At 46.4% G+C, this 22406-nt stretch overlaps 1 protein-coding gene across 2 annotated transcripts in view; it reads right to left on the minus strand.

Annotated features, from left to right (window-relative positions):
* The window catches only part of hdlbpb (high density lipoprotein binding protein b), a 121628-nt gene extending 101402 nt beyond the window's left edge, over window positions 1-20226 (minus strand). Inside the window, exons 1-2 of one of the 2 annotated variants that reach the window (XM_052044461.1) lie at window positions 20153-20204; window positions 15337-15386 (exon numbers count right to left, since the gene is read on the minus strand). The gene's annotated coding sequence lies outside the window, so the exon portion shown is untranslated. Of the gene's footprint in view, window positions 1-15336; window positions 15387-20152 lie in introns of both variants that reach the window. The other variant, XM_052044460.1, reaches the window with a different exon arrangement.
* Window positions 20227-22406: the final 2180 nt, after the last annotated feature.

A 22406-nucleotide genomic window follows, 5' to 3' on the forward strand; every position in this document is an offset into this window, starting at 1 on the left:
CTTAACAAGTGCAACTAGGGACACAATGCTGGGATATTTGCCTAGCAGAGGACAGTGAATACATTAGTTCTTATAGATTCACGCTACAGATTTGCAGTTCTGAAGTCTGTCACTGTACAGCCAATTACTACTCAAGGACACCTACTATCTATAAGATCATTATCTACAAGACACAATCTCTCAGGAAGGTGATATCTATCATCAGAGGCCCCCACCATTAAGGCCATGCCATCAGGCAGGAGGTACAGGAGCCTGAAGACCCATATCTCAAGGTTCAATGATAGCTTCTTCCCCACTGCCACCAGGTTCTTGAACCCACCTGAAAAACCCCATCACTACCTCAGTCTAGATTTCTATCTCTCTCTCTCTCTCTCTCTCTCATCTTGTACTAATGTCATTATGTTTATTCCGTTTGTCCTGGAAGTTATGTAAGTTAATTTAAGTTTATGTTAACTTATGCTTGTCATGTTTATAATGTACTGGGCTGCTGCAAAAAAAACTAAATTGTCAGCCACTTACTAGGATGTTGCCTGGATTGGGGAGCATGCCTTATGAAAACAGGTTGGGTGAACTTGGCCTTTTCTCCTTGGAGCGACGATGAGGGGTGATCGGATAGAGGTGTATAAGATGATGAGAGGCATTGATCGTGTGGATAGTCAGAGGCTGAAATGGTTGCGACAAGGGGACACAGGTTTAAGGTGCTGGGGAGTAGGTACAGAGGAGATGTCAGGGGTAAGTTTTTTACTCAGGGAGTAGTGAGTGCGTGGAATGGGCTGCCAGCAACGGTGGCGGAGGTGGATACGATAGGGTCTTTTAAGAGACTTTTGGATAGGTACATGGAGCTTAGAAAAATAGAGGGCTATGGGTGAGCCTGGTAATTTCTAATGTTCGGCACAACTTTGTGGGCTGAAGGGCCTGAATTGTGCTGTAGGTTTTCTATGTTTCTTTTTATACCCTGTGTATGACAATAAACTTAAACACTATATGGTAAAGTAAAACTTCAGAAGCCTAAGGTTAGGATATTAAAGTCTCCAACCTTTCTGCACTCTCTTCTCAGGAAAATACATGCAGGATAAAACTATTGCAGCCGGTCCTACTTCATATTGCACGATGATCTTGGCACCATTCTGCTGTTTCGCGTTCGTCACTGTATTCATTGATGGGTCAAAGAGTGGCAAGGAGTTCAAGGTTCAAACCTGCTCCTGAAGGTGATGCTTCCAATATCAGCACTGAAGGGGTATCAATCGCCCTGTCAGAGGAGCTATCTGTCAAGTGAGAGCTAAACCGAGACTTTGATCTGCCCTCTGTGAGAAGTCTGTACTCCTACAAAGAGCGGGAAGTTCTTCCCCTGTATCCTGAGCAACTATTTATTGTACCAACTAACATCTTTGAAAGGCAGGTTACCTGGTTATTTGTTTCACTGCTGCTTATGGGAGGCTGCTGCATGCAAACTGGTTGTTGTGTTAGCTCGGTTACAAAAGTGCGCTATATTAATGCTGAAAATAAGAAAGAATTCAGTAGGGATACATATTATATAAGGGCAGGTCCAACAACGTCATGGTGACATGAACAGTCTGCTTGTTGTCATTTGATTTTTTTTTCATATACACAAGATCAGGGAGCACATTGGAACATTATGTACAGTTACTGTCACCGCATTACAGCAAGGATATGGAGGCCTTTGAGAGGATGCATCAGGGGTTCCCCAGGACGTTGCCTGGATTGGAGAGTGCTAGGCAGAAAGAGAAGTTCGACAAAATTGGATTTGTCACTAAAGCGTAGGAGGCTGAAGAGCGACCTGACAAAAGTATACAGGAGAGGTTTAGATAGGGTTTTCTCCCCCACGATGGAAATATCAATTACTAGAGGGCGTAAGGTTAATGTGAGAGGGGGGTTTAGAGGAATTTACGAGGCAAGTTTTTGTTTTCCACAGAGGGTGGTAGGTGCCTGGAACTTGCTGGCGGGGGAAGTGGTAGAAGCAGATACTATAGCAAGGTTTAAGAAGAATTTTGACTGAGAAATGAACAAGCAGGGAACAGAGGAATATCGACCTTGTGCTGCCAGCTGGGATTTGTTTAGATTGGCACTGTGGTCAGTGCAGACACCATGGGCCGAATGGCCTGTTCCTGTGCAGTACCGCTCTATGTTCTATGACAGAAGTATCTGTCGAGGAAGCAACAGAGTTTGTCGAATCAGGTCAACAACTTTACATCAGAACTGAGAAAAGTTAGGAATCAAACATCTAACCTCAATCAAAAAAAACATCTGCTGGAGGAACTCAGTGGGTCGAGCAGCATCTGTATTGGTATTGGTCTTGGTTTATTATTGTCACTTGCACCGAGGTACAGTGAAAAACTTGTCTTGCATACCGATCATACAGGTCAATTCATTACACAGTGCCGTTACTTTGAGTTAGTACAGAGTGCATTGATGTAGTATAGGTAAAAACAATAACAGTACAGAGTAAAGTGTCACAGCTACAGAGAAAGTGCAGTGCAATAAGTTGCAAGGTCACAACATGGTAGATCGTGAAGTCAGAGTCCATCTCATCGTATAAGGGAACCGTTCAACAGTCTTATCACCTTGGGATAGAAGCTGTCCTTGAGCCTGGTGGTACGTGCCCTCAGGCTCCTGTATCTTCTACCCGATGGAAGAGGAGAGAAGAGAGAATGACCCGGGTGGGTGGGGTCTTTGATTACGCTGGCTGCTTCACCAAGACAGCGAGGTAAAGACAAGAGTCCGAGGAGGGGAGGCTGGTGTCCGTGATGCGCTGGGCTGTGTCCACACAGGGGAGTGGACAGTCAACGTTTTGCACGTCTGGACTACCTGAAATCTGTATCTGGAAATTTGAATCTACAGCAACTAGGATGTTTTGGGCAACTACTGATCATTCTGTATGCGTGCCTTTTGAGTGATGTCACTATATTGACCTTAAACATTTTGGAAAGCCCTGAGATTGTGAAAGGAGTTATATGAATGTAAATTCTCTTCAGATGTGGCTTCTGGAGGACTTGACTACACTTTCATCTGCTTCAGAGTACTGCCCCAGAATGTTGCTGGTTAAGGCAGTGGTTAGGGAATTGTGGAAGGTAATTCAGAGCTTACATGGGGACCTGAGCAATACAACTGAGATGTAGAAATATCTTAATGTAAAGAAAATTAATGTTTGTGATCAGGGGTAGTGAAGAAACACAAGCAGTTTTCCGAAGGATTCCTTGCTGGAAGTATGGGTGTGTAGACATGCTGAGACTCAGCTGGAATGCTTCAGTAGGTGACTGGCTGCACTGACAATAACAGCCACTCGAGAGCCAGGTACCAGGCAGGTGCCTGTGCAATCACATTGCAGCATAAATCCTCTGCCCTCAGGAGAAATGTAGACATCTGGCCAGAAATAAACACCTTACATTTATATAGCATCTCTAATTTGAGAAAAACATCCCAAGGCTCTTCACAGGAGCGATTATTAAACAAAAATTCTAGGTCGCACTATAGAAACAGTACTTAGCTAAAACACACAGCTTTTAAGGAGCGAGGGCACTAGAGATGGAGAGGTTTAGAGAAATAAAATAGGAGATTTATATTCAGTGACCTTTATAGATACGATTCCCATCCAGCTGAGCATTTCTAGTGAGAAAATCAGACCATTTACAGTGGCTTGGTAGGATAAGTCACTTTTGATGTGGAAGCGTATGACTGGAAGAGCTCAGTCCTTTCCAGTTGTAACAAGCAGTGCAGGAAGACATTTGGCTCATTGTGCCGATGTCAGTGCCGTGGCAGTGCTACCCAGTTAAACCTACATCCCTCTTCTTGCCCCATTGCCCTGTAAATCTTCTTTCAAGTACTTATCAAATCTGCTTCTCATTTCTGGACCCACTTCCACCATTTTTTCAGGCAGTACATTCCACACCTCAAGAACCTCTGATTTTTTTTTGCCAATTGCCTGAAACCTGTGGTTGCCACTCATTCTATCAATTTCTCCTTAAATACTCTTATCAAAACCCTCTACGATTTTGAAAGCCTCTTGTAAAAACTCCTCTTAAACCCTGCTGCACTAAGGGGAATAATCCCACTATCTCCCATCTCCCCACACAATCCAGGTTTCTTAAGCATGCTGCCATTGAGCGTTAAGCATTATTTGGCACTTCAGTCAATTACATTTCCCCAAATCACATAGAACCGAGATGCCCAGGTTGAGCCAGAGTGCTCTAATACTACTCTGTAGCAATGTCAATAAACCACTTCCTCCACCTGAGACACACCTATGACCAGAAGAACCGCACCCTCGCATTGCAAAGCTCATCATAAAATTCATGATGGTGCTGCTGAATATTCTGCCATGGGTTCAGCAGTCATGTTATCCAACAACACTGTGCCTGGGTTGCACATCGAGAGCCTTGGGCGTTGGTTGCTGTACTTTTGTTTGGGTTCTGACAAACTTGTGCAAATGGCTCAAATGCACTCCTTCCTTAGGGATGACACCGGTGAAAAAAATAGTCACCCCACTCCTCCCACTTCAACTTTGTTGTGCGGGAGAGCATTTCTCTCATGAAACCAATTAAACCAAGTTAATTACCTAAACCACATGCCCGCAGTGCATTTCAATTCAAGGTCAGGTTGTACAGGAGAGCAATGAATCGCAGCTCCTGCCTATCTGAACAAGAACCCGACTACTCCTTGCCATTGGGTTGAAGCACCACAGGTCTCTCCCCTGCCTTTGTGATCGGCTGGTACATTGCAATTGGGCAGTGAGCTGAGCCACACAAGTAACAATCAAAGTTTCAAGGATGCTCACGGTGAGTTGGCCAACCTGGTAAGGGACATGAGAAAATGGTTTTGTGGCTAAGTTTGCAGATGACACCAAGATAAGTGGAGGAGTAGGGAGTATTGAAGAAACAGGAGGGTTGCAGAGAGCCTTAGACAGTTTAGGAGCATGGGCAAAGAAATGGCAGATGAGATTCAATGTTGAGAAATGTGCGGTTGTATACTTTGGAAGAAGAAAGAAACAGGCAAATTATTATCTAGATGGAGAGAAAATTCAAAGTACAGAAGTGCAAAGGGACTTGGGGGCTCTCGTACAGGATACCCTGAAGGTTAACCACCAGGTTGGATTGGTGGTAAGAAAGGCAAATGCTATGTTGGCATTCATTTCAAGAGGTATAACGTATAAAAGTAAGGAAGTGCTGATGAGGCTCTATGGGGTGCTGGTGAGACCTCAATTGGAATACTGCGTGCAGTTTTGGGCCCCTTATCTTAGGAAGGATGTACTGATGTTGGAGAGGGTTCAGAGAAGATTTACGAGGATGATTCCCGGAATTAAAGGGCTTACATACGATGAGCGATTGTCGGCTCTTGGACTGTACTCACTGGAGTACAGAAGAATGAGAGGGGACCTAATAACATTTCAAACGTTGAAAGGACTGGACAGAGTAGATGTGGCTAAGTTGTTTCCCCTGGTGGGTGAGTCCAGGACTAGAGGGTACAGTCTTAGAATTAGAGAGTACCCATTTAGAAAGGAAATGAGGAGAAAATTCTTTAGCCAGAGGGTTGTGGATTTATGGAATTCGTTGCCACTTACAGCTGTGGAGGCCTGACCATTGGGGGTGTTTAAGGAGGAGAATGATAGGTATCTAATTAGTCAAGGTATCAAGGGATATGAGGAAAAGGCCAGGAATTGGGGCTAGGTCTTCTTTGGAGGTCCCTCAGGAACGTGGATGACTTGCTGGCACTCTGGTTCTCTGGTTTCTGAAGTAACTGATGAGGCCAATGTGAGAGACTCTCACAGTTGGGCCAGAAGCTGCCAGGCAGGATGGGTGGATTAGTTTATGAGGTGGTGGGCTCCTTCCACTCTTTACACTGGGCCTCCGTATGCTCTAAACACATGAAGTTCTCAGTACCATCCTGAATGTTCCTCCTCGACTGTGAGAGTCAGGGGCTAGGGATTCTGAAGAGGTAGTGGCAAGTATATAGCTGATGTAGTACAATATTTAAATGTGAAATCATCCACTTTGATGACAAAGCACAGAAATGGGAAATGTTGATGTACAAAGGGATCTGGGTATCATAGATTCATAGAACAGTACAGCACGATACAGGCCCTTCGGCCCACAATGTTGTGCCGACCTTTAAACCTCGCCTAACCCCTTCCTCCCACATATCCTTCTATTCTAAATTCCTCCATATGCTTATCTAGTAATCTCTTGAATTTGACCAATGTACCTGCCTCCACCACCGCCCCAGGCAGCGCATTCCATGCCCCAACCAGGCTCTGGGTAAAAAACCGTCCTCTGATATCTCCCTTGAACTTCCCACCTATTACTTTAAAGCCATGCCCTCTTGTATTGAGCATTGGTGCCCTGGGAAAGAGGCACTGGCTGTCCACTCTATCTATTCCTCTTAATATTTTGTACACCTCTATCATGTCTCCTCTCATCCTCCTTCTCTCCAAAGAGTAAAGCCCTAGCTCTCTCCTCATAAAGCATACTCTCTAAACCAGGCAGCATCCTGGTAAATCTCCTCTGCACCCTTTCCAACACTTCCACATCCTTCCTATAATGAGGCGACCAGAACTGGACACAGTACTCTAAGTGTGGTCTAACCAGAGTTTTGTAGAGCTGCATCATTACCTCACGGCTCTTAAACTCGATTTCATGACTTATGAATGCTAATATCCCATAAACTTTCTTAACTACCCTATCCACCTGTGAGGCAACTTTCGGGGATCTGTATCCTTTGGGAAGTGAATGCCTATTCAGGAAGTGTATCCTTGTACACCAGTCACTAAAAGCAAACAGTTAAGAAGGCCATCATTGCAAGATGTTTTAGGTACAGGAGTTAGGATGTCTTACTTCATTGACACATGGCCATAGTGGCCAATCTACTTCGTTATGGCCTTGCACCTTATTGTCTGCCTGCACTGCACTTTCTCCGTAACTGTAACACTATATTCTGCATTCTGTTATTGTTTTCCCTTGTACTACCTCAATGCACCGTTGCAATCAAATGATCTGTGTGGACAGTATGCAAAACAAGTTTTTCACTGTATCTCGGTACATGTGACAATAATAAACCAATTTACTATAGAGGGAACTCAGCTGAAGTACTACGTGCAGTTTCAGTCACCTTACTCGAGAAAGGATATACTTCCACAGAGGGAATGCAGCAAAAATTCTCCAGACTTGTTATATGAGATGTTGGGATACGTAGGACTTTATTAGGGCGAGCATTGCAGCATGGCATCAGGCCATTCAACCCACAGAGTCCACACCGACTATCAACCACCCACTCACACTAATCCAACACTAATCCCATTTTATTCTCCCCACATTCCCTCAACTCCTCACTAGAGTTTGAAAGAATGAAAGAAGATCTTGATGTAATGTACAAACTTCTGATTGGTTGGACGCGGAGAGGATATTTCCCATGACTGAGAGGTCTGGAACCAAGGGACACAGTTTTAAAGTACACGGCAAGACATTTAGAACTGAGATGAGGAGAAATGTCTTCACTCAGAAGATGCTGAATCTGTGGAATTCTCTACCACAGAAGGAAATAGGTGGATTCTTGGACACGGAAAATATTAAGAGGTATGGGGGGAGTAGGGCAATATTGTATTGAGGATCAGCCATAATCGTATGGACTGGCAACGCTCTCAAAGGGCGAAATGGTTTACCCCTGCTCCCATTTTTTTCTGATTTTACGTCCTATGTTTGCATTTTTCAAGCAGGCTTTGAGAAGGGCGCATCTATTTCCCTTTTGATCTTTTCCCAATACAGAGCTCAGAAACAAGCAATCTGCTGGAGGAACTCAGCGGGTCGAGCAGCATCTGTAGGTGGGGAAGGAACGGTTGTCGTTTCGGGTCGAAACCCTGAACCAGGACAATTCCTTTCCTCCCACAGGTGCTGCTCGACCCGCTGAGTTCTTCCAGCAGATAGTTTGTTGCTCCAGACTCCAGTATCTGCAGCCTCCTGTGGCTCGGAATAGTGTGTCACGTTTCAGAAGTCCATTGTGCAAGAGATACCAGCCTGGGTGAGGACACTGACGTTGGTCCAGTTATTCTTCCAGTTGGTTTGGAGGATTTTGCAGCAGCAGCATTGGTTGTATCTTTCCATGCTTTGAAGTGTCTGTTGCAGGTCAAGTCTCAGAAGCCTACAGGAGGGCAGGGATCACTGCTGTTTGGTAGACCATGAGTGTTGCGCCAGCCTTGAGGTCTTGATCTTCAAATGCCCTTTTCCTCAAGTCAGTCAAAGACTGTGCACAGCCAGCTCACTCATCACCACGGTGCTCACCAAACCTACAACCCAACCACCTTCAAATCCCTCCAGTGGCATCGCCTTCTTGTACTTTGTGTAACCTCCAGCATTGCAAAGTTACCGGACTACAGAGTCAAGACAAAGAAGGCTAGTCCATCAAATGTGGTAAGACTATTGAACGGTTCCCTTATGCAATGAGACAGACTCTGACCTCACGATCTACCTTGTTGTGACCTTGCACCTTATTGCACTGCACTTCCTCTGTAGCTGTGACACTTTACTCTGTACTGTTATTGTTTTTACCTGTACTACATCGTGCGCTCTGTACTAACTCAATGTAACTGCACTGTGTAATGAATTGATCTGTACGATCGGTATGCAAGACAAGTTTTTCCACTGTACCTCAGTACAAGTTACAATAATAAACCAATACCAATACCAACGAGGCAACAAAGTAAGTGGGGGAGCTGGGAGGACACAGCCCAACAGATGTCTGGAAGAGATTGCAGAGACAGGCAGGTGGAAAAAGATAAGAAGGCATAACCTTTCATATAGTAAAACATTCCAAGATGCTTCACAAGAGCAGTAAAGAATGCTTGATGCCAAACCTTTGGACGAGTGACCAAAACCTTGTAACACCTTAAGGAAGAAGAGAGGTGAAGGGGTTTGCAGGTGATGGGTGGAATTCCAGAGATTAGGCCATTGGCAGTTGAAATGATAGCGGAGTTAAAAACGGGATGCACAAGAAGCAGGAGCTGGAGAACCACAGATATCCTGATGGGTTATGAAGCTGGAGGAAGTTGAAGGGAAGGAGGCACAAGGCCATGGCAGCAATTTGGCTTCAAAGATGAGGTTTAAAACTTAGTCAGTGCCTGACCAAAAGCCACTATAGATCAGTGATCACTAAGGTGATGGGTGAACACAGTTTTGGATGAGTCAGTTTATGGAGACAGCAAGTTGTAAAAACCAAATGACTCAGAGGCAAGAGAACCACGTGCTAAACCACAGCTGACACTCTAGGTCAAGTTGTATATGGCACTGGACTAACCCTCCAGAGGTTGGGAGTTCGAAGCCCAAATTATCCACTGATCTGACAAATCTGTGGACTGACATCAGACAACTTGATCATGAAAGTTGCTGGACTAAATTAACTCCCAACTAATGTTCACAAAGCAGACACCCTTCTCCCACTAACTCTGACCAACACAGACGATACGTCACATAGTATGGAGAGGTCTGCAGACCAGTCAGTTAAAAAGCTAAGTTTAGGCAGTAAATACAGCTGTAACAGCAACACTCAAAGTTAAAACAGTGCTATATAGCTTTCCCACTCTGGGAAGGTCTAAGTGAAGGAGGTCAGTTTACAGACTGTGGAGACACAAGAGACTGCAGATGCTGGAATCCTGGAGCAAAACACAAAACGTTGGAGGAACTCAGTAGGTCAGGCGGCATTGGGGAGGGATATGGACAATGGATGTTTCGGGTTGGGACCCTCCATCTGGACTGAGAGAGAGAGGAGACAACCAGTATAAAAGAGGTATGTGGGTGTTCCTGGCAAGGCTGGTGTTTATTATTGATCCTCATTTGCCAGCTCCGGCTCCACCCCTTCCCCTCACCTCTTTATACTGGCTATCTCCACTCTCTCTCTCAGTCCAGATGAAGGATGTCGACTGACCCGCTGAGTTCCTCCGGCATTTTATTTTTTTCTTATAGAATGTGGAAAATGGTATCACATAGAACTGTTGAAGCATGAATACCTTTAAGGAGAAGCTGGATAAACCCACAAAGGAGAAAGGCTGAGCTAAGGTGGGAGGAACCTTGTGTGAAGCATTTAACGCCAGCATCAGAGCATATCGGGGCAAATACATCTATGCTGTGAAGTCAATGCAGTATTGGTTTATTATTGTCACATGTACCAAAGTAGTGAAAAACTTCATTTTGCCTGCCATCCAGATAGATCATTTCATTACCACAGTACGTCGAGGTAGTACAAGGGAAAACAATAACAGAATGCAGAATAAGTGTTACAGTTACAGAGAAAGTACAGTGCAGGTAGACAATAAGGTGCAAGGCCATGATGAGGTAGATTGTGAGGTCAAGAGTCCATCTTATCATACTAGGGGATCATTCAATAGTCTTTCAACACCAGGATAGAAGCTGTCCTTGAGCCTGGTGGTACGCGCTTTCAGACTTTTGCATCTTCTGCCCGATGGGAGTGGGGAGAAGAAGAGAGAATGTCCGGGATGGGAGGGGTCTTTGATTATGTTGGCTGCTTTACCAAGGCACAGAGTACATGGAGGTGAGGCTGGTTTCCGTGATGTGCTGAGCTAAAATACTTGTACTCAGCTCTGAACACAAAATTCAAAAGATTGCTTCTGAGGTAGTTCCAATTTACTTTAGCCAATTACAATTCTGTAATTGAAAAAAACAATTTGCATTGACTGACGATGCCTTGGGTGATTGAAGAGACAAGTTGGTGAAGAAAGCGAGTCTTAGAGCAAAGAAACTGAATAAACAGCAAACAATCTGCTGGAGGAACTCAGTAGATTGAGCAGCATCTGTGGAGGGAAAGAAATTGTCACCATTTCGAGTCACATCCCTGCGTCAGGATTGTATCAGGTTTTTGACCCGAAACATCGACAGTTCCTTTCCTCCCACAGATGCTGCTCGACCTGCTGAGTTCCTCCAGCAGACTGTTTGTTGCTCCAGATTCCGGCATCTGCAGTATTTTCTCTCTCCAAAGAAACCGAATAAATGCCAAAGGAGTTCTTGGGGGTCCCAGATTATAATCCCACCCAGACCAAAACACAAAACTGCCGGTCAGAATTTTAAGATACTCCCCTTCAAGAAACAAAAAGGGAAAGCAAACACACACCCACTCCTCCCCTGCCAATTACCTCCCTCTATCTGACAGGTGTACCATCTGAAGTCACTCCACACACTGAGATAGAATTGCAGATCATTACATGCAAATTACAGCAAACAACAATGCTTCATAAGCAGATTAATAAACTATAATTTTGTAAATAGCAGCTGAATTGCAGCTCTTGATAACTGTATAGTTACCAGTGTTAATTCAGCGCCAAATGCTTCCAGGCTGTGTAATCGCTGAACCAGCTACTAAATGCGCGCTGGCATTAATGTGTGCATCGGAACTATCTCTAAATCAAAGTGGTATCCAGTAGCTGAGATGATGCAGTGCTACAGTATGCTGGCACTCCAGAATACTGCAGCACGGAGCGGCAGGATGTGGGTCTGCAACACTGCCAAGAACATCTCACCTCCTGACCACCCCAAATCTTTCCGCCACCAAAGAAGCATTAAGTCAGGAACCTGCAACAAGATTTTTTTTTACGCGCTTGAGACGTGGGGAATCCTGGCAAGGCTGGCGTTGATTATTGATCCCCCATTTGCCCTTCAGAAGGTGGTGGTGAGCCGCTTTCTATAAGCACTACAGACCTTGGAGTGAACAGTGCTGTTAGGGAGGGAATTCCAAGATTTTGACTCAGTGACAGTGAAGAAATCGTGATTTATTTCCAAGCCAGATTGCACGTAACATGGAGGGGAATTTGCAGTTGATAGGATTCCCACTCATCTTCTGTCCTTGTCCATTGAGATTGCAGATTTAGGAGGTACTTTTTTATTACTATTTATTATTCAGGATCTGTGCACTACTGGAACAGCATGCATTCGCTGTCCATCTCCATTTGCCCTTGAGGTGAGCCAACCACTTGAATGACTGTTGTCCTCCTGGTGAAGAAGCTCCCACAATGTTGTTGGGCGGGCAGTTCCAGGAGTCAGAACCAGCGATAATGCAGGAAATGCAATATACCTTCAAGATGGAATGACATGCAACTTGGAAGGGAACACATACCCATGCACTTGCTACCCTTATCCCTCTTGGTGTTAGAGGTCATGGGTTTGGGAGGGGCTGTTGGAGAATAACTGCAGTTCAATAAATAGATGGTACACACTGCGGCAACTATGCACTGGTGGTAGAGGAGATGAATTTTCAGGGTGCTGGATGAGCTACCAATCAAGCAGGTTGCTATGTCCTGGATGGTATTGAGTTTCTTGAGTATTGCTGGAACTGCACGCATCCAGGCAAATGGAGAGTGTTCCATTACTGCTGATTTGTGCCTTGTGGATGGTGGAAAGGGTGTCAGGAAGTGAGTCACTTGCCATAAGATACCCAGCCTCTGAGCCACTCTTGTAGTCATAGTGGGCCAGTGGTCAATGGTGACTCCCAGGAGATTGATGGTTGGGGAACAGTGATGGTAATGCCATTAAACATCAAGGGTAGGTGATTAGATGCTCTTTTGTTGGAGACAGTTCACCACTGGATGCTTTTTTTTGCCTCTTTTCAGGAAGAAATACCTCATTTGCTGAGCAGATCCAAATAGAATTGAAAATTAGCAAACTCCTTCTTATGATGGAAAGAAGTTCAGTGATGAAGCAGCTAAAGATGGTTGGGTCTAGGTCACAACCCTAAGCAACTCCTGCAACAACGCCCAGGGTGCTTGGAACACCGACCTCCGACAACCACCACCATCTTCCTTTATACAAGTAATGACTCCAGCCACTGAGGAGTTTCCTCTTTGATGCCCCCTAGTAAAATGACCGTGGTAAAGTGCTGCCTTGATGTGAAGGGCAGTCACTCTCAACTCACCTCTGGGATTCAGCTCTGAGGAGATCAAGGGCTAGGTAGTCCTGGTGAAATTCAAACTGGGCATGAATCAGCATGCTAATTTTCAGTTAAGTGCCAATTTGCAGCACTGTTTGTAACACCTTCTTTCCTTTTGAGGATAGGCGGGATGGGCAGTAGTTAGTCCGATTGGATTTTCCTGCTTTTTGTAAACAGAATATACCAGACAATTCTCCATGCTGGCAACTAAATGCCAATATTCTAACAGCACTGGAAGAGCATGGCTAAAGGTGGGCCACCATTTACATCCACCATTTTGTCTTGTCCCATAGCCAATGCTCTCAATCATTTCTTGATATCGCAAGGAGTGAATTGAATTGGTTGATGACAAGCTTCAGCAATGATGAGGATCTCAAGAGGAAGCCAAAATGATAATCCACCAGCGCTTCAGGCCTAAACATAGTTATGGATGTGTCAGCTTCATCTTTGGCACTCAGTTTTGTTAACCTCATTAACGGGGATGATCCTGAAGCCTTCTCCTCCAGTTAGCTAATTAATTGCCCAGCACCATTTATGTGGCAGGACTACAGAACTTTGACTGAGAGTTTGTACAGCTCTGTCAATCACATGCTACCTTTGCTGTTCAGCCAGTGCTGGTGCTTCTCCTGGTTGGCATCTCATTCTTTGGTAAGCCCATTGCTGCTTCCTTGTGCTCTCCTCTTTGAAGATGGGTTGATGCCCTGGCCATTAAAATAGCTTTGACGAGATTCTGCAGGGTTTGTAAATCCATATTTGAAGTGCAGCTCTGGAAGCTCAAGACAGCAGCCCATCCACCTTTGTAAACATTCTCTCTCCCCGCAGCGATGCACAGTAGCTGTGATGGGTACCAAGTACAAAATGCATCACAGCAGATCACCAACTCTTCTCCGACAACTCTCAGACCCAACACAAAGTCAGCAGGCGTCGGACAGCTCCACCACCTGTAGGCTCCCCTTCAAGACACATGGCATTCTGACTTGGAAACACACTGGCATTCCTTCATCTTCCTGTGTCAAAGTCCTGAAACTACCCAACCACACCATGCATGGACTGTTCACGAAGGATGTTCACCACCGCTTTTCCAAGGGTAATATTGGTATTGGTTTATTATTGTCACTTGTACCGAGGAACAGTGAAAAACTTGTCTTGAAAACCAATCGTACAGGTCAGTTCATTACTCAGTGCAGTTACATTGAGTTAGTACAGAGTGCATTGATGTAGTACAGGTAAAAACAATAACAGTACAGAGTAAAATGTCACAGCTACAGAGAAAGTGCAGTGCAATAAGGTGCAAGATCACAACAAGGTAGATCATAAGGTTAGAGTCCACCTCATTGTATAAGGGAACCGTTCAATAGTCTTGTCACAGTGGGATAGAAGCTGTCCTTAAGTCTGGTGGTACGTGCCCTCAGGCTCCTGTATCTTCTACCCGATGGAAGAGGAGAGAAGAGAGAATGTCCCGGGTGGGTGGGGCTAACCTAGCCAGGGAGTCCATATGAATGGATACCCAGCCCCATTAGAGAGGTATTCATTATACTCAAAAACCAGCTGATGGTTTAATCTACCCTGAAGGTTAGCAGGAACAACTTAAAAGAGAAGCAGTGAGCTTTACAGAGGCAATTCCTGAGGTTAGAGCCAGGTAGCTGAAAGCACATTCTCTAATGGGAGAGGGATGAAACAGCTAACAGTTCACCTGTCCAAGTTCAGGCTTGAAATGAATTGCAGGAAGAAATAAATGGTCTAAAAGGAAGATCTGTGGCAAAATGACAACTTACTCTGGCTAAGCAGTTTCACTGTCGATAAACAGCCCCTGCCAAATTACTTGAGTGCTCATTTAAACTATGTGTAACTGAAGAACGTCTAAATGCAAAATGATAAGCAACCCAAGCACAAGAGAGAAAAACATACATTGCACCAGAAAACTACATTAAGAAGACTTTGTGTCACATCTTAAACAATAGGTGAACTGGTAAGTGGTTTATTCCAATCACAACTTGTGTCTTTAATGTGGCAATCGTCCCAAGGCATATCACAGGAGCTATTACCAAACAAAATTTGACACTAAATCACATAAGGAGATATTGGACAGGTGACCCCAAGCTTAACAAAGGGATAGGTTTAAAGGGACGTCTTATGGAGGGAATCCCAGAGATTAGGGCTCAGGTGACTGACAGCACGTACACTCATGGTGGAGTGTTTAAATTTGGGATGAACCAGCGGCCTGAGTAAGAAGAATAGAGGGTTGTAGGACTGGGGGAAGTTATGGGGATAGGGAGGGGGGTAAAAACACTGAAAGTGAGTCCTTGCTGGATCAGGATCCAACATAAGATAGTGGGCACAGGGTGAACAGGAATTGACGCTCCAGGATACGGGAAGCAGAGTTTCGGATGAGCAGAAGCTTACCAAAGATGGAAGGTGGGAGATCGGCCAGGACAACATTGGAAGAGTCAGGTCTGCAAATAATAAGGGCAAGAATGAGGGTGTCAGCAGTCAAAGGCCTGAGGCAGAAGGTACTCAATATTACACGTGGAAACTGGTCTTGACGATAGGAGAAGCTTCAAGGTTTAAGGTTCAGCTGGGGTTAAAATGTTATTGTTCAGCCTCAGATGCCATTTTGTGAGTCTACACCTACATTAATTCCTTCACATTATTTGCTCATATCATTTAAGCCAACACCCAAGGAGAGCAGTCAGTCAGTTTAGATCTCATTCATTCCCAGACCTCAGCCATCTTAATCAGATGGTCATTAATAGTTTGGGTTAGGGTCAGACTCTCAAGCGTTTGGTCAATATTCCACATCCACTTCTCACTGCTGCTTCTGGGGCCTTGTTATGCACATTGGCTGCTCCTTAAGTTAATTAATTGAGCTTCAGAAGCACACATTAAGAGTCAGTATAACTGCAGCTTCATCTTCTTGTGTCCCAGCTGAGAAAAGGCACTTTTTTTATATATCTGTAAAGTTATGATCTGGAATGTGCTGACAGAAAGGATGGAAGCCAATGCAATGTTTGGTATTGCACTTAAATAGCAAAATCATGTAGGACTGTGGGGTTGGACCTAGGAGGATAACTATTTCAAGGACCCAGTGTGGGCACAATGGATTGAATGGCCTCATTTGTGTTATGTGATTCCACAGACTTCTCAGTTAGTCTATTGTTATGACGTTAATTATTCTCTCCTTGTTGCACACCACTGCCCTAACTGTAAGACATAGGCCAAGCCTCTGCCAACATCGCTCCGCTACAACATTCCCTCATGAAGAAGCCTGTAGCCCACAAGTAATACACAAATTACCGAGGACCTCCTAATTCCCTGCAATGCAGTCAAACTTCCCAATTCATGGCTCGGGATTGAGGGAAATGGATCAGTGTCTGTTCAGCTGTATCAGGAGTTGCAGCTGGTACAAATGATTCAGGAGGATCCAAGATCAATCAGGAGGCATCAACGTCCTCATCAAGCTGACACAGCCTGAGGTTGCAAAGTGACTTCCACACAGGCAACAAAGCGCTGCTAATGCAGTATGTCTATCAGAAACACCACCTCCCTCACTGTATGTTTGGGAATTTTCTTTTAATCCCGCTTGGGTTGGGTGACAAGCCATGCAGCAGTTACACTGTGTCGACACAAAGCAGGAGCAATGCAATTCAATTCATCCTGCCTACTGCACTGCGTGTTCAAACAAACAGTAAAAAAGGATTCAAACACTTTTCGTAATGACAGTGTCCCTGAAAATAACACTACCTGTCAATTTTGTACAGGGCAATCAGAATATTTCATGATATTTACAAAGGGACAAGAGGAGGCAATTCAGCCCCTCTATCCCCCCCCCCCCCACCACTCCATTTATCATAGAATGATCTGTATCTTAAATTCATTCATCTGTAACAACTTGCCTGACAAAAACGTTCACATCATCCGGTTTCCCTTCAAAGCACAATTGATGACCGACACAGACCCAAGAGGTCACAGGATCAAACCCTCAGTAGGAGCAGTACAGTCACTCACTGAATTTCTGCAATGATGACGTTCCAACTCCCAAACCCTATCCTGTGATTACAACTGGAAAACATACTTAAACAGACACTGGCTGCAAAGAAAGAACGACCAGTGATGCCTATCATCTGGGGGGGGGGGGGGGGGGAGAACCCATTCGTGCAAGGGTTGCAAGAGTAGCCAGAGGAGAGAAAGCAATTGCAATTTTCAGTACCAAAGGGTCCACAGCCTCTGTTTTTGTAGTAAGGGGGCATAAGAGGTAGGATTAATAATTATGGCTTGGAGAATAAGGAACGTGAAATCCTACGTCAGCTGTAGCTTGGTAAGCAACATTCTCACTTCAGTGTATACTTACACATTGAAAAGATTTTAAATTGAGCCCTGACAGGGGGATATAAAAGACTTTGGAGATACCTGAAGAAGAGGTGGGTGGTGTGTGATGGGGGGTGGGGGGCGCGGTGGGGGGAAGAGAACCTTCTCCCTGGTGAGGGAGCACAGCGGCACTGCAGTAGCAGCTGTCTCACAGGTTCAAGTCTGACCTTGGGTACTGTCTGTCGTCAAAACAACACACTGCCGGACAAACCCAGCGGGTCGGGCAGCATCCGTGGAGGGAAGTGGACAGTCAACATTTCGGGTCGAGACCTTTCATCTGGACTGAAAGGTTGAGGGGACGTGGTATAAAGTGGTGAGGAGGTGGGGGCAAGAGCTGGCAAGCGATAGGTGGATCCAGGCGAGGAGGGGGTGATAGGCAGATGGAGGAGGGAGGTGATGGGGGGAGGCAACGACAGAGGCTGGGAGGTGATGAGGGGAGGCGATGAGGGGAGGCAACGACAGAGGCTGGGAGGTGATGGGGGGAGGCAACAAAGGGCCGCAGATGGTGGAATCTGATGGGAGAGGAAGGTGGAGCCTGGAACCAAATAAAGGAGGTGGGGAGGGCAGATGGGAACAGTGGGGGGAGGGGACCTAGTGGGAGGAGTGTGAGAGTGATGGACAAATGGGGGGGGGATTGTAGGAGGAAGTGTAGACCAGAAGGAAAGAGAAAAGGGACACACATTCATGCCATTGGGTTGTAGACTACCGGGGGTGGAGAGAGTACGAGGGGCTGTTCCTCCAGTTTGTGTTTGGCCTCACCCTGGCAGTGGAGGAGACCAAGGACAGACAGGTTGGCGTGGGAACGGAGAGGGAAATTAAAACGGCCGACAACCGGGAGCTCCAGGTGGCCATGGGGGACAGAGTGAAGGTGCTCGGCAAAGCAGTCGTCTGGTCTGCACGTGGTCTCAGAGATGCAGAGGCGGCCGCATCAGGTGCGCCGAATGCGACAGACAAGGTTGGAGGAGGTGCGTGTGAATCTCAGCCTCATCTGGGAGGGCTGCACCTGACCCTGGATGGTGGTGAGGGAGGAGGTGTGGGGACAGGTGTTACACCTCCTCTGGTTACAGGGGAAAGTTCCTGGGGAGGGGGATGAGCGAACCAGGGAATGGACAGAGTGGTCCCTGCAGAAAGGGGAGGGGAGGGGAGGATGTAGCTGGTGGCGGGATCATGTTGTGGCTGGCGGAAATATCGAGGAATGATGTGTTGCATGCATAGGTTAGTGGAGTGAAAGATAAGGATCAAGGGAATTCTATCCCTGTTCTGTCTGGGGGGAGGTGGAGCAAGAGCAGGTGAGGGCTTGGTCAACCTCCGTTGTCCTTGTGACTGCGTGGATTTCCCTCGGGTGCTCCGGTTTCCTCCAACTTCCCAAAGACGTATGGGTTTTTAGGTTAATTAGCCATTGTAAATTGCCTCTAACATAGATGAGGAGTAGGAGAATCAGGGGGAGGTTGATAGGCATGTAAACAATAGGTCACAGGGAAATAAGTGGGGAAAAAACAACTGACCGCAACTGCTCTGAGAGCTGGCATGGACTCAAAGGGCCAAATGGATTGCATGACTGTAGATGCTTTACGAGCACAAATTGGCTGCTGCGGATCCTACAATGACTACACTCTGAAGCTGCAGCATTGGTCGTGAAACTCTCTGGGACATCCAGAGGGTTGTGAAAGCCCTTTCAGTATGACAGAGACAGAGAGAGAGACAGAGAGACAGAGAAAGAGAGAGACAGAGAGACAGAGAAAGAGAGAGACAGAGAGACAGAGAGACAGAGAAAGAGAGAGACAGAGAGAAAGGGAGAGAGAGACAGAGAGAAAGAGAGAGAGAGACAGAGAGAAAGAGAGAGACAGACAGAGAGAAAGAGAGAGAGAGACAGAGAGAAAGAGAGAGAGAGACAGAGAGAAAGAGAGAGAGAGACAGAGAGAAAGAGAGAGACAGAGAGAAAGAGAGAGACAGACAGAGAGAAAGAGAGAGACAGACAGAGAGAAAGAGAGAGAGAGACAGAGAGAAAGAGAGAGACAGACAGAGAGAAAGAGAGAGACAGACAGAGAGAAAGAGAGAGACAGACAGAGAGACAGAGAGAGAGACGCACACACACAAAAGCAGGGTTCCCTCACACCCTTTATATCAACTTCATCCCGGACCGTGCCCTGAGGCACTGCGCCCACAGCCAGCACCAGAGAGCTCACACTGATCGCTGCAGACTCCAGGCTGACAATCCCTGTCAATTACCAGCTCTGTATTAACCAGGTTACACACACCCCAACATCTCCAGAGGGAGCCTGTCAATGGGACGGACGACAGGGGAGGGGACCCCACACATTTCCCTCTCGCACTGCACCAGGCACAGACAAAATAGAGGTGAAAATTGAAATCCACGAATTAATTGGCTGCCATTCAGATTAATGCAGCGCAAAGATAACTAGGAGGTGGTGTGCGTGGTGCTGCTGCAGAGGGTCAGCTTGCTGCAGAGAGGGGGGGGGGGGGGAGCTCCAGGCCGCCCACCCGGGGTCTCTGCCCTTCCCCGGGGCCCGAGCTCAGGCTCCGGGGGAGGCGACAACTCGAGGCCCGCCACCCCACCCCCGACCCCTCCCCGCTCCCCCTTCCCCGCCCCCTTGAAGCGAAGGCTCCAATGGTGCTCACCAACTTGCAACCTGGTTAATGCCTAACTAGTGCCTAACTAGCAGGTTATTATTAACCAAGCCCCTCACGCTTGGTTCTGAGGTGGGCTGACAGCCGGTTAAATGTCACCCCCCCCCCCCAGACATCAGGCGGGGTGCAGCCCTCGCTGGTTATGCTAGTTGTGATCGGGTTAATGAGTTAACTAGCATTCCCCCCCCCCCCCGGTTTAACTCACCGACCACGTCGAGCTGGGATAAACATGAACCGCAGAGCCAGGTCGCCCCGCCGGCACGCTGCCCTTGCGTCGCCACGCACGTCGTGTGACGCGGCACGCAAGGAGCCTCTCTCTACCCCCCCCCACCCCGGAGGCCGGGCGTGCGAGCATGCGCAGTGCGGCCGAGGCGAGAAGACCTGCATTCACGTAGCGCCTATTGGAATGACTCTTTCCCCCATCCCCCAGAACTTTTTGCAGTGCTCACTTTGACTGCAGAGCAGGAGGGTTCTTAAATGCCGCAGCCAACCCCCATAAGTAGGTGCTAAAGAGGGTCTTTCTCAGAGATGACTATAATAATGTTCTTTCTTGTAAAAATTGTGTTTAATGTATGTTTTTCTTGTGGATGCTGCTTATCTGATGCTATGTGCCTGTGATGCTGCTGAAAATAAGTTTTTCATTGCACCTGTGCACACATGTAGTTGTGCATATGACAATAACTAAAACCATAGAAAACTACAGCACAGAAAACAGGCCATTCGGCCATTCGAGTCTGTGCCGAAACATTATTCTGCTAGTCCCATTTACCTGCCCCCAGCCCATACCCCTCCAGACCTCTCTCGTCCATGTGTCTATCCAACTTACTCTTAAAAGTTAAGAGCGAGCCTGCATTTACCACATCAGATGGCAGCCCATTCCACACTCCCACCACTCTTTGAGTGAAGAAGTTCCCTCTAATGTTTCCCCCTAAACCTTTCCCCTTTCACCCTAAAGTTAAACTCAACTTTAACTTTAATACCATCAGATATAGGAGCAGAAGACAAGAGGGCGTGGCCTTAAAGTAATGGGTGGGAAGTTCAAGGATATCAGAGGAAGGTTTTTTACCCAGGAAGTGGTTGGGCCATGGAATGCGCTGCCTGGGGCGGTGGTGGAGGTCAAATTCAAGAGATTACTAGATAAGCATATGGAGGAATTTAAAATAGACCGATATGTGGGAGGAAGGAGTTAGATAGTCTTAGGCGAGGTCTAACAGTTGGCACAACATTGTGGGCCAAAGGGCCTGTATTGTGCTCTACTGTTCTATGTCAGAATTAAGTCATTTGGGCTATTGAGTCTGCTCTATATGGCTGATTTTTTTTTCTTTTCCCAACCCCATTCTCCTGCCTTCTCCCCGTAATCCTTAACCCCCTTATCAATCAAGAACCCATCAGTCTCTGCCTTAAGTACACCCAATGACTTGGCCTCCACAGCCCTCCGTGGCAACAGATTCCACAGATTCACCACCCTCTGGCTGAAGAAATTCCTCCTCATATGAATTCTGAAGAGATGTCCCTTTATTCTGAGGCTAACACAACAGATTGCAGATACTGAAGGAACAAACAATCCGCCGGAGGAACTCAGCGGGTCAAGCAGCATCTGTGGGGAGGGAAGGAATTGTCGATGTTTCAGGTCAATGCTGGTCGACCCCTGCTAAGTTCCTCCAGCAGGTTGTTCGTTGCTCTTTATCAGTGATGGTGGTTGAGCGGTTAGCCCAACATGAGCAAGGAAAAATCTTATGAGATGAGATGAGATTTCTTTATTAGTCACAGGTACATCGAAACACACAGTGAAATGCGTCTTTTGCGTAGAGTGTTCTGGGGGCAGCCCACAAGTGTCGCCACGCTTCCGGCACCAACATAGCATGCCCACAATTTCCTAACCAGTACGCCCTTGGAATGTGGGAGGAAACTGGAGCACCCGGAGGAAACCCACGCAGTCATGGGGAGAACGTACAAACTCCTCACAGACAGCGGCCGGAATTGAACCCGAGTCCCTGGCGTTATAATAGCATTATGCTAACCGCTACACTACCGCGCCTGCCCATAGCCAGCAGGGACTCAACGGGCCGAACACCCTCTTTTCATTCCATATAACTATCTGAGTCAAAGAGACTGTTTCCATGCTGTATGAACTTATGGGCTGAAGGATTTCTTTCTGTGTTGTATGTGTACGTGGGCCGAAGGGCCTGTATCAGTGCTGTATGAGTCTATGGGCTCTCTCTTTAACAAAAAACAGAGTTGTGGGAACTTTATTTCCTTGGTGAAAACACATACTGCATTTCAACTGTGCTTTGCCTGATAAGCATATTTCAATGGCCTGAAAGTGGTTATGTGCGCAAGGCTTCCTCTCTTGCCTATCTCATTTCTTTTTTCTTTACTTGTCTGTCTTCTTGGAACTTAGTGCTGCTGTGATCTCACCACCACACTGTTTAAGTGAAGGGAGATTAGAGGGCACGGTA

This window comes from Pristis pectinata, chromosome 37 (genome assembly GCF_009764475.1).
Source record: "Pristis pectinata isolate sPriPec2 chromosome 37, sPriPec2.1.pri, whole genome shotgun sequence".
NCBI lineage: Eukaryota > Metazoa > Chordata > Chondrichthyes > Rhinopristiformes > Pristidae > Pristis > Pristis pectinata.